Below are 12,342 nucleotides of genomic sequence, written 5' to 3'. Positions count from 1 at the left end.
CCAGAAAATTTGTAAAGCTAGAGTAACACACACAAAATGCTGGAGAAACTCAATAGGTCAGGCAGCATCTATGGAGGGGAATAAATGGTCAATATTTCAGGCCCAAGGTCCTTCATCAGTAGTCTTAGATTTTTAATCAATAAATTCCAAAATATTTATTACAGGGTTGGATATACACTGCAATCCAGTGCTATAAAATTGAACTGTTACTTCAACTTTATGGAATAAATCCTGACTAATTAGTTATTATTTCTAGTCTCATTCATTTATTAAGAGGATTACTCATGTCAATTCATCTCCATTAATAATTTCTTCTTCCATTCGCCCTACTGCCAACAGATCGGAAATGATTTACTTTTCTTCACTGCAAAGATGATTGAGTGACAGGTTAATTGAAGTATGAATCAAGAATTGTATTTCCATTTCCATTTAATGCACTGATATCTCCAACAAGGTTTTCCTCACCCAATACAAACAGTAGCGAAGCCACCTATACCTTCTACAGCAACAAGAAGGTATACAGTTCTTTTAATGTAGTTGACCATCTCCAATGTTAACATTCACACATTTAGCATTACATATTGATTGATGAATTCAGAATGACATTCTTCCCCAAAAAGCAATATCAATCTCTGATACTCATCACCCAGAGCATGAGGAGGTACAGGAGCCTGAAGGCACACATTCAACAATTCAGGAAAAGCTCCTTCCCTTCTGCCATCAAAGGTTCAAAGCTTCATTTATTATCAAAGCATACAATCCGAAAATTTTCATTCTCTAGATAGCCCGGAAACAAAGAAAGAAAGAATGGCAACGCAATACTGTCCCCAAACCTTCCTCCCCACACACCAAAAAACAGAACAGGCATATTGACTCCCCTCAAATCACCCTCCCCCACACACAAAAATATCAGCTGGAAAACCCAGTATATAAGAGAACAATGAGACTGAAGAAAAGCCTATCGTCCAAGTCCATATCCAAAACACACAAAACCTGGGTAAAATTCTGACATTAAACCTGATTCAGATACTGGTGGTTGAGTAAAAATGTAGAAAATAGATTCATTTAACAAAATACATGGAGCACAAAATCATGAAAATCTGAGGAGATATGTAATTTATTCAGGGTGATAACTAGAACAATAGAAATGCACCTAGGACAACCATCTTTGCATTGGCTCCAGGGGGTGTGACAAATTTGAAGAAACTCATGCATGAATGTCTGAGGTTTAGTGTGTGACTGAATAATTCTGGTGTGCCCATAAATTTGGTCTAAAGTGTTAATGAGCAAAGGCACTACCTTTCTATGCCGGAGTTCATGCCCTAAGAGCCTCCTTTCGGGTACAGATGATTCGGTGTAAGTTTGAAGTTTCCTGTAAATTTCTATAAAATGGCACTGCAAGGGAAAGAGCTATCCGGGGTGTCTGTCATTTTAGTCCCTGAAAACTGCTTTCCATATTTATTTTTATTGTGAGAGGTTACTTCCCCCACTTTGTTATGCAAAGGGGAATCTCTTCAATTCATGATTAACTTTTAACCCTTGCATGCTGAACTTTGGCCATGGCAAACTACATCATTGTTGCCACGGTGCTGAAATTGGCTGAAGCAATCAGAAATTGAGGCACTCACAGAGAGAGCACAGAGCTTCACCCATCACCCTCTAGCTATCTTCCTTCCCCTCCGCCCTCCACCTTTTTATTCTAGTTTCTTTCTCTTTCCAGTCCAGTCCTGATGCAGGGTCTCAGCCTGAAATGTCGACTGTTTTTTGTTTCATTTCCATAGATGCTACCTGACCTGCTGAGTTCCTCCAGCATTTTGTGTAAGTTAAAGTGAATACCTGTCCTCTGCATCCACAAGTCACCCTGAGCGAGGGCAGGTAGAGCTCTGTAATGTGCTTGAGCTTTTATAGAGTCAAAGAGTCATAGAGCACTACGGCACAGAAACAAACCTTTCTGCCCATCCAGTCTGTGCCAAACTGTTACTCTCCCGTCAACCCTCACCTGGACCATAGCCCTTCGTCCACGTACTCACCCAAACTTCTCGAAATCAAACCCGCATCTTTGCATCCACCACTTCCACTGGAAGCTCATTCCTGGATATTTCTGTAATCAGTGAGCAATTCAGGCAAAAAACTTGTAATTGACCGTTAATACCTTGTTTGCCCTTGAAAGCAATGGTTTGAAGAAGAATTTTATTAACTAACCCCTCCTCTCGTGCAATTTTTAATCTAGAGTAATCCCAAGATGTTTATATATCTTCCATTAATAAACAAGACATACATACACAAATTGGGATACCTGGACCCTTTATGTACATAAAATGATAAAACTTCAGGCCAAATATGAATAGATTTTTTTCCCATTTCAAATCACAATCTTTCTGAATTTGAGACAGGGGATTCTGGTGAATGTGTATCAGACACCACTATGCTAGTATACTCAAATAGTTTAGTTCATTCATTCATTATGTGCCATGATATATGAGATGGGAGATCATGGTTTCCATGACTATGATTGTTCTTGGCAAATTTTTCGACAGAAGTGGTTTGCCATTGCCTTCTTCTGGGCAGGGTCTTTACAAGACGGGTGACCCCTAGCCATTATCAACACTCTTCAGAGATTGCCTGCCCGGCGTCAGTGGCTGCAGAACCAGGACTTGCGATCTGCACCGGCTGCTCATTCGACCATCCACCACCTGCTCCCAAAGCTCCATGTGACCCTAATCGGGGGGAGGGATTAAGCAGGTGCTACACCTTGCCCAAGAATGACCCCCAGGTTAGCGGAGGAAAGAAGCAACATTACACCTTCTTTGGTAGAGATCTATCCCCACCCCACCACCCGAGTAGTTTACCGTAAGAACACAGGATACATTGGAACTCATTAGCTTAAAATTACGTAGTCATTAGGAAGACATAGTAAAACAGATTTGGCAACTTCAGAAGCTTGTTATTTGAGATACAGCACGGTAACAGGACTTTCCAACCCAATGATTCTGTGCCGCCCAATTACACCCATGTGACCAATTAACCCACTAACCTGTACATCTTTGGAATACAACAGAAAAAAATAGTCTTAAGGCAAAAAGGGACATCAAATGAATGCATTCTTTCTTTCAGACCAATCTATCAGCCTTTGAACCCCTTCCCCACCACAGAGATAACATAGAAACATAGAAAATAGGTGCAGGAGTAGGCCATTCGGCCCTTCAAGCCTGCACCGCCATTCAGTATGATCATGGCTGATCATCCAATTCACAACCCTGTACCTGCTTTCTCTCCATACCCCCTGATCCCTTTAGCCTCAAGGGCCATATCTAACTTCCTCTTAAATATAGCCAATGAACCGGCCTCAACTGTTTCCTGTGGCAGAGAATTCCACAGAGTCACCATTCATTCACAAAACCAGATATTTTGTTTGCTGCTGATCTCAGTGATCAGATATTGGCAGCACAATATGAATTCCGTTCTCATATAATGATTTTTAAAAATGAAGAACAATGTAGCTAACCACATCTTAGCAAAATCTCTATGAGCATTTTCTTCTGTTCAGGAATGTCTATCAGAAAGGCAACTCGAATATCGACAACGTACTTATGAAAAAGTAATAAGAAGCCTCTTTCTTATTCTGTGGAGTGGCTACTGCTCTCTTCCTTTCCAATCCTGATGAAGCGTATTGGCCCAAAATTTCAACTGCTTATTCATTTCCACAGATGCTGCCTGACCTGCTGAGTAATTCCAACATTTTGTGTGTGTTGCTTTGGATTTCCAGTATCTGTGGAATCTCCTGGGTTTATACCTCTAATTCCACTTCCCTCCTTGCGGGGAACTGATTTCTCAGAGTCAGATAGATTGGGGCTGAAACCTACTTCAGGAGCGAAGCACTTCAGTTAGACTGACAAATCTGTTACGTGACGCAGCCGACTGATTTATGGAGTGTAGATCCTCTGGAGTATGGTTAGGTGGTGCAGCCCCTTTAAAGATTCTGGCCCACTCCGCTAATTGGACACCATGTTGTGATGTCAGGGTTTTAGTATCTAGCGAGCACCCGAACTCAGGTTCGGTGCTCAGTCGTCAACTCATCTTTAGCTCAGTCTGCGAATGCACTTAAATTTCTGTCTTGTTTGGGTTCTCGTCTAGCATCTAGTCAAGAGCCCTGATTTTGCCTCAGTCTCAAAACCGTGCCTCAAGTCTCGTCTCTGTACTCCAGCACTCACCATCCTCACCTAGGCCTCTCATCACAACTGCCAGCCATTTGCTGAGACCATCATCAAAGTTTCTTTTGAAACCATGTTGGCATAAGGATTTCAGAAGCAGGAGGTTGCCATCCTGCGTTCCTTTTTCAGCCAGTATCACCCACAAAAAGGTTAACTCACTGTTCCTCTCAGTTTTACTTATGGGATCTTGCAAATCGGAACACTGTTGCTGAGAACCCCAGCATTTGATTAATTATGGCACTGCAGAGTAAATTCATGTGAGATGCCGCCGATTGATTAACCACATTTATTTTCTAATTTGTAATGGATGTGATTTATTGGTCTAGTCATATGTGTAAATTATTGGGTTAATTAATTGGGTTGATCATAAACGGAAATAGTTGAGATCCTTTTGGAATAAGGCCATAAGACATTGGAGCAGTAATAGGCCATTTGGCCCATCAAGTCTGATCTGCCATTCAACTACGTCCGATTTATTATCCCACACAACCCCATTCTCCTCTTTTCTCCTCATAACCTTTGACGCCCTGACTAATGAAGCCCTGACTATCCACCTCCACGTTAAATATATCCAGTGCCTTGGCCTCTACTGTTGACTGGGGTAGAGAATTTCACAGATTCACCATCTCCTGGCTAAAGAAATGCCTCCTCATCGCTGTTCTCAAAGGACATCCTTGCATTCAGAGGATGTGCCCTCTGGTCCTAGACAGCCCCACTATTAGAAACATCCTCTCCACGTCCATTCTATCTAAGCCTTTCAATATTCAGTAGACTTCAATGAGATCCCCCCCCCAAATTCTTCTAAGCTCTAGTGAATACAGGCCCAGAACCATCAAACACTCCTCATATGTTCCATTCCAGAGATCATTCTCATAAACCTCTTCTGAGCCCTCTCTAATGCCAGCCCATCCTTTCTTAGATAAGGAGCCCAAAACTGCTCACAATACTCCGTGCGGTCTGACCACTGCCCTGTAAAGCCGCAGCATTACATTTATATTCTAATTCGTTTGATGAGGCCTAATGGAGGATTTTTTAATCTATTTACAGGGTGATCTGTCGAAATATCTGTGACCTGATTTGGCCCAACATTAGGCATAATTCCGGATTTAGATTCTGACGCATTCATGTTTAAAATGTGTTTATGAGTGGTTTTGGATGGAGGGGAGGAGATATATCTGTCGGGATGCTGTTTATTGACTGCAGCACAATCATTCCTACAACTCTTATCGAAGTGCTCCAGAACCTGGACCTCTGGACCTCCCCATGCAACTGGATCCTCGACTTACTAACCAGAAGATCATAATCTGTGCGGAATGGTAATAACATCTCCTCCTCATTGACAATCGACACTTGTGGACCTCAGAGATGTGTGCTTAGCCCACTGCTCTACTCTCTCTACACCCACGCCTGTGTGGCTCGGTGCCGCTGAAATGCCATCTATAAATTTGCTGACGATACAACTATTTCAGCTGGTGATGAGAGAGTGTACAGCAGTGAGGTATACCAGCTAGATGAATGGTGTCGCAGCAGCAACCTTGCACTCAGTGAAACCAAAAAACTGTTATTGTAGACTTCAAAAAAGGATAAGATGAGGGAACACATACCTGTCCTCTTAGATGGATCAGAAGTGGAAAGAGTTAGCAAATACAGGTTCCTGTGTATCTCTGAGGATCTATCCTGGACCTAACATATCAATGCAGCTACAAAGAAGACATGACAGCAGCTATGTTTCATTTGGAGTTTGAGCAGATTTGGTTTGTCACCAAAGACACGCATACTTCTACAGATATACTATGGAGAGCATTCTAACTGGCTGCATCAACGTCTGGTATGGGTGGTGGGTACTGTACAAAATCAAAATAAGTTGCAGAGACGTGTAAACTTAGTCAGCTTCATCATGGGCACTGGCTTCATAGTATCCAGGACATCTTTAAGGAGTGGTGCCTCAAAAAAAGTGGCATGCACCATTAAGGACCCTCATCACCCACTCTATTAATCTGTATTGCATTGTACTGTTGTCTCAAAGACAACAAATTTCACAATATGCCAGTAATATTAAACCTGATTTTCATTCTGATTCTCAAATCTGATTATTATAGAATTAATGAGTACAATGACTATGAAATCTGTATAGATTTCAGTGATGGAAGATTGAATTATGGGGATGTAGCCCTGGTATAAAGGAAGAAGATAAACAAAGTTTGCATTTGTATAAACATGTAAGAGGTGGTGTGAACCGAACTGGATGAAAGTGCATTTTGTGTTCTTATCTTTCCAAAATGTCAACCATAGTCATTTTAAATTCTAAAGCCAAGACTTATGGTTGAACTTATAGGATGTGGTAACTTTTCCAATGTAACTAAAGAAGAGGAGATCCTCATTGTCTCATTTTCCTTTTGCATATTTTTTGCAGCAATGAAGTGAAGAGGACTCTACAGCTTTGGTTGCTAATATCCTGAAATATGAAGCATCTCAATTGGGAATTATAATGGTTGCCACAGTGACTAAATTCTGAATGATATGATTTGGATATTTAGTGTTACCAATTCTTCTCCATTATGGCAAAATACTGTGTATCATGTAAAAGCTCTTAAATGTCGAGTGATTTAAACATAATTGTCGGATATCAATCCTGATGAAAAGATCTCTGCTGAAGCAATTTTACCAATGCCATTTTTAAAATTGAAAAATATTATAGCTTTGAAACAGTCATTGGATTGTATACGTTCTCGTGATCTCAGTATTATTTGGTGACATTTTTATTATTTGCTTGATTTGTCCTCTTTGGATGTTCATCGGACTTCTTTATGTGTGCGTTTTTTTCATGGATTCTATTGTACTTCTTTGTTTTCCTGTGGATGTCCGGAAGAAAATGAAACTCAAGGTTGTATACAGTATTTATATTTTATTTATTGAGATAAAGCATGGAATAGTCCCTTCTGTCCCTTTGAGCCGTGTCACCCCGTAATGCCCGATTTAACCCTAACAGGACAATTGACAATAACCAAATGACCTAATAACTGGTACAGCAGGAGGAAACCAGAGCACTCGGAGGAAACCCACCTGGTCACAGGGAAAACGTGCAAACTCCTCACAGACAGCAGCAGGAACATTATTTGATAATAAATTTACTTTGAACTTTTCAGCTTTATTTATCATTTGCCAGTACTTTTTCAGGATAGATGAAAGTTGTAAAAATAACATTTTCCATCATTTTTAGTGTAAGTAAACAGTTGAAACTTATAACTAAGCTACATACAATCTTGGTCTTGGAGAAAAAGAACAGAACAGAAATATTTAATAGAGTATCATTTATGAATCTTTTGCAGGTTTACATGAATTCATGCTTAATGTCTCTTTGGCTATGGGGATTTTGATTATCAATGTCTCACTTTTAGCTTTAATTTGAAAGCTGAAACAGGAATTTTAAATTGACCAGATGTTATATTTGCAGGTCTTACACTGTCAGAAAGTCAGTAGTTCCCACCATACCCTCGCTATTATTTGGTTATTATGACACTGATCAGCAAAACGCATTTTGTACAATAACCTATTATTCTGAAAGGTAGTGAGATGTCTCTGTCAATTAGTGTAATGTCATTCCAGTCTATGGGGTTCTTGTACCTCCAGCTGCGGCCTGTTAATGATAAGCTGGCCCAAAGGACCACTCCAACATATGGCTGATAGCTGTTCAAGGCTGAAAGGTGCACTACAAAAAAATAATTCCTGTCAGCACTAAGTGAATAGGTCACAGGATTTACTACTGACATAGAACAACAAAGTTTGTTTTTGCACATATTTCTGTCTGGCCCCACTGGGAACAGTGCACTATGCTGAGATCCTATGGGTGAGTTGTTAACTAATGTGCCACAGCTGGAATTGGGGGGTGGGGGTGGGTGAGAAATTACAGAAACTTTAAATAGTGCACTGTGGTCATATGCTGATAGAAAAGGGTTCTTAAATCCTTGATTATGCAGGCATATTTAATAAGAGTTAAATCCGATGCTATTCAAAAGAACTCTCTCTACACTGCTCTGAAAGTAGCCCAAGACATGATACTGAAAGCTAACCAGATTCTAAGTGTGCAATATTCTGTAATCCGACGCATTGAATACTGCCTTGTTGAAGGCATGAGTTGGGACAGTGGATATTAGCGACTGCAATAGGACAGTTTATAGATTCATGATACTGTTAATGATTGAAGATCGTTTACTGTATCAGATCGTTTCTTCAGGACACGAGTGAAAAGGAGGACTCAGATTGCGGATTCAGATCGGATGAAGAATTTTTAAAAATACAAAAAAACACAAAATTTATAAAAGAATACACAGTAAATATAAATATAAAAACAATGTACAAATAATTGTAATGTACAGACTGATGGGGTGCACTGATTAGATCATGTTTCTGGCACTTCCCTGGGCTGCTTTAACTTGGGAATATTCCCTTTGCATTGAATTATCACTTGCCTTCGTAATGTTTCCCTATAATGGCCTTGATCTCCTCAGAAATCATTTCTAATGTGGCACTACAAAATTTTTTCTTGTCGCACTGCCGGCTGAGATGTGCTCCGATGCCGTGGAGTAATGGAGAAGATTGTGTTGCTCTCTGTTCACTGTCGGCTTAAGTACTTCAAAGTCATGAGTTGGCCCAAAAATGAGGCTTAACCTTCGTGTCAGGAAAGCACCCACCTACTGCATCAAAATGACATTTCCATTTCCCACAGCAGCCATCTCTTTAGCCTTTCTGAATGACTCTGCCAATTTGGTGCTAATTGCTGCTGATTTATAGGCAATTTTGTGCCGTGGACTCTCGCCCTCCATGAACTGAATGGAGGCTGCCCAAACTCATTTCATGCAGGCTCCTTGCAGCTGTCAGAGAGAAGGCTTTTATCCCATTAGTCTGGCCTCGGCTCAAACTCAAGTCCCCGAGGTGAAAGGACAAGGTTCTCCACTACTATTCCATTTATTCTCCCTGCAGTGCACTTTTAATAAACTGGCTATGCATTGTTTCCTTAAGATTGGCAGGTCAATACAAACGAAACCCTGTTCTTCATACCAGGCAGTTTTAAAGGGTCAGATTAAATCCAAGCTATTGTACATTCTCTCATATAAAGTTCTCAATTTAGTATTTATTTATTGAGAGTTACAGTATGGAACAGGCTCTTCGATCCCACTGGGCCCCACTGCCCAGCAACACACTTATTTAATACCAGTCTGATCACAGGAAGATTACAGTGACCAGTTAACCTGCTAATTGGTACGCCTTCGGACTGAGGAGGGAAATTGGAGCATCTGAAAGAAACCCTCATGGTTTACAGAGAGGACCTAGGAAACTCCTTAAAAGGGTGGTGCCGGAATTGAACTCCAAACTCCGGAATGCCCCAAGCTGTAACAGCATCGCACTAATCACTAAATTATCGTGGCGGCCAGGCAGTAAGTGGAAAACCCTTCTTAAAAACAAATGTCCTCATGATACTAAGCAACAGGCACAAAGTGCTGGAGGAACTCAGCAGGTCAGGCAGCGTCTACGGGAGAGAAATAAAGATCCAATGTGCCGGGCCGAGACTCCTCCATCAGGGCTTCTCTGTTGGGTTAGACTGTGCTCAGTACAGCCTGTGGCACAGTTTCCCCCTCAGCTCAGGATGTGTTTCACTGGCTTGGGGTCCAGATGTGATGGAGCAGGAGGTCAAACTGCCCAGTGTTTGACCTCCAGCTCACTTCTGACTTCGGGAAATCAGGATTTGCCAGTACGATCCAGCTTGTGGAACTCTAGTCCCTTTGATACATTCGGAACCATGATGGTAACCATCAGCTTACATCAAATGCTGGAGCCCCTTCAACCTCAAGATGACTTAAACCGGAAATGATTATTATTTTACCCACAGTGAATCGGCAGGATGAGTCAGATGATTTGGAGTATGATTGTGATAACTAATGTCATTTAGTTGTAGTTGCAAATGGTTGCAGCACAAAAATATATATCTTAGAGTAGAGGGTGATGTTAAATAAGAAAAGAAACTACAGAATGAGTAACCAAATTAAGAGAATGGACACAATGTTCTTACTAAAATATGACGTTGCAAAAATAATGGCATTCACGAAGGACTATAAACACAAGGGATTCTCCAGATGCTGAAAATCCGGAACAACACGCATAAAATGCTGGAGGAACTCAGCAGGTCAGGCAACAGAATATCAACTGTTCATTTCTCTCTGTAGATGCTGCTAGACCTGCTGAGTTCCTCCAGCATTCTGTGTTCGTTCCTCATGAAGGGTTGCGAGGTTGCATAGTGTTAATTACAGGCATGACTCAAATGAGATAGTTGCTGGACCTGGAGATGATATTGGTCTGGAGGTTTTTTCATAAATGAAGAATGAGGTGTGAATCTTGCGGCAGTTTCCTTAAATGTTCATAACAAAGAAATAACACTAAAGCATTGTGAGCAAGTAGCAGATAACTAACTAACCGGGTGATGGGAGTCCATCGTCATTGCGATAATACGTTATCTACAAAATCCAGTGTAGTGACCGCGATGAGAACCGTGTTACTCAAACAGGAGGAAAACTATCGACCAGGCTACACGAGCATCAGCTAGCAAGCAGAAGGCACAACCCACTCTTGCTAGTATCAGCTCATGAAGATGAAGAAGGACACCATTTCAACAGGACAGCGCAAAAAAAGTAAACAAGAATTTCTCGAAGCGTGGTTCTCTACAGAAGGATCCAACAACAAGCACATCAGCATTGATCTGGTATACAAACCCTCACGGAGAAAAGAGAAACAACAACATCAACAATCAATGAATCGCCAGTCGTCTCGAGATCTGGTCAGCAAAGTAAACGTTTCCAACGGAGCTCCCTCAAAGCTAGTCAATCAGAATCTATCTACTGCTAAACTGTCCACAGTGTTTTAGACCAGCCAACCAGATCATAACATCTAATCAATATCCATTCAGACCCCTGATTCTGATTCTGAACTGCAACAGTTCACTCTCAACGAAGAACCTGCCCCATGACCGTTCTTTATACAGAAACTGGACAGGTAAGGGAACCTTCGCTGATAAGGCATCATGTGAGGACAGCACAGTAGCGTAATGCTTTGGAGCTGTAAGATCAGGGTTCAATTCCCACCGCTGCCTGCAAGGCGTTTGTACGTTCTCCCCATGACCGCGTGGCTTTCCTCCCGGTGCTCTAATTTCCTCCCACATTCCAAAAAGACATACAGATTAGGGTTTGGTAAGTTGTAGGCATGTTACCTTGGCGTCAGAAGTGGGCAGCCTCCAGCACATTCTCAATTCAAGAGACACACTTCACTGTATGTTTCAATGTTTTGATGTATATGTGACAAATAAAGCTAACAAATCTTTAAACAATGACAGCCTTGACTTTTGCTGCCAAGACGCAGACTTACAAAGAAACTACAGAAGTTCAGAACCATCTGTACTACAAATGACTGAAAATAAATTGAACATTCATAGATAAACAGCTAATTATACGAACATATAAACAAGCATAAAGAAAGTTGAAGTACAAATAAAATAACAATTTATTGTATACCCTAAGCACAGTGGTCACGGTGGTGCTGTTGTAAATGTAAGTCTAAAATTCAGTGTTATGTCATTGTGATTTAATCACAGAATCAAAATCAGAATTGGTCTCATTATCACTGTAACGCACACAAAATGCTGGAGGAACTCAGCAGGCCAGGCAGCATCTATGGAAAGGAGTCCACAGTCAATGTTTCAGGTGAGACCCTTCACTGCTTTTTTTTCTGTAGATGCTGCCTGACCTGCTGAGTTCTTCCAGCATTCCGTGTGTGTTGCTTTGGATTTCCAGCATCTGCACATTTTATCGTGTTTGTGATTATCATTGTCATATGTTGTGAAATCTGTTGCTTTGTGGCAGCAGTACAGGACAATACATAAAAAAAGACTAAACTGCAAAAATATACATGTGATAATAATATAGGCAGGATTTCTATTCATTAACTATATTTTGTGACGTGGTGAAATAACTTCTGATTCATCACAGGAAGAAATGCAGCTCTGATTCAGTCACAGATAAAAGGAATTGTGATCTTCAATTGCAATTATTAACATTATAGCTATGAAGTGAAACTGTAGACTATT

The 12,342-nt window shown here is 40.9% G+C and overlaps 1 long non-coding RNA gene across 1 annotated transcript in view; it reads right to left on the bottom strand.

Annotated features, from left to right (window-relative positions):
* The window catches only part of LOC132378651 (uncharacterized), a 50,103-nt gene that overhangs the window by 26,104 nt on the left and 11,657 nt on the right, over positions 1 to 12,342 (bottom strand). The window lies entirely within an intron of this gene.

The sequence above is a fragment of the Hypanus sabinus genome, chromosome 20 (genome assembly GCF_030144855.1).
Source record: "Hypanus sabinus isolate sHypSab1 chromosome 20, sHypSab1.hap1, whole genome shotgun sequence".
Taxonomy (NCBI): Eukaryota; Metazoa; Chordata; class Chondrichthyes; order Myliobatiformes; family Dasyatidae; genus Hypanus; species Hypanus sabinus.
Note: the sequence above shows the minus strand (reverse complement) of the source record. Positions and strands in the feature narration are given on the sequence as shown.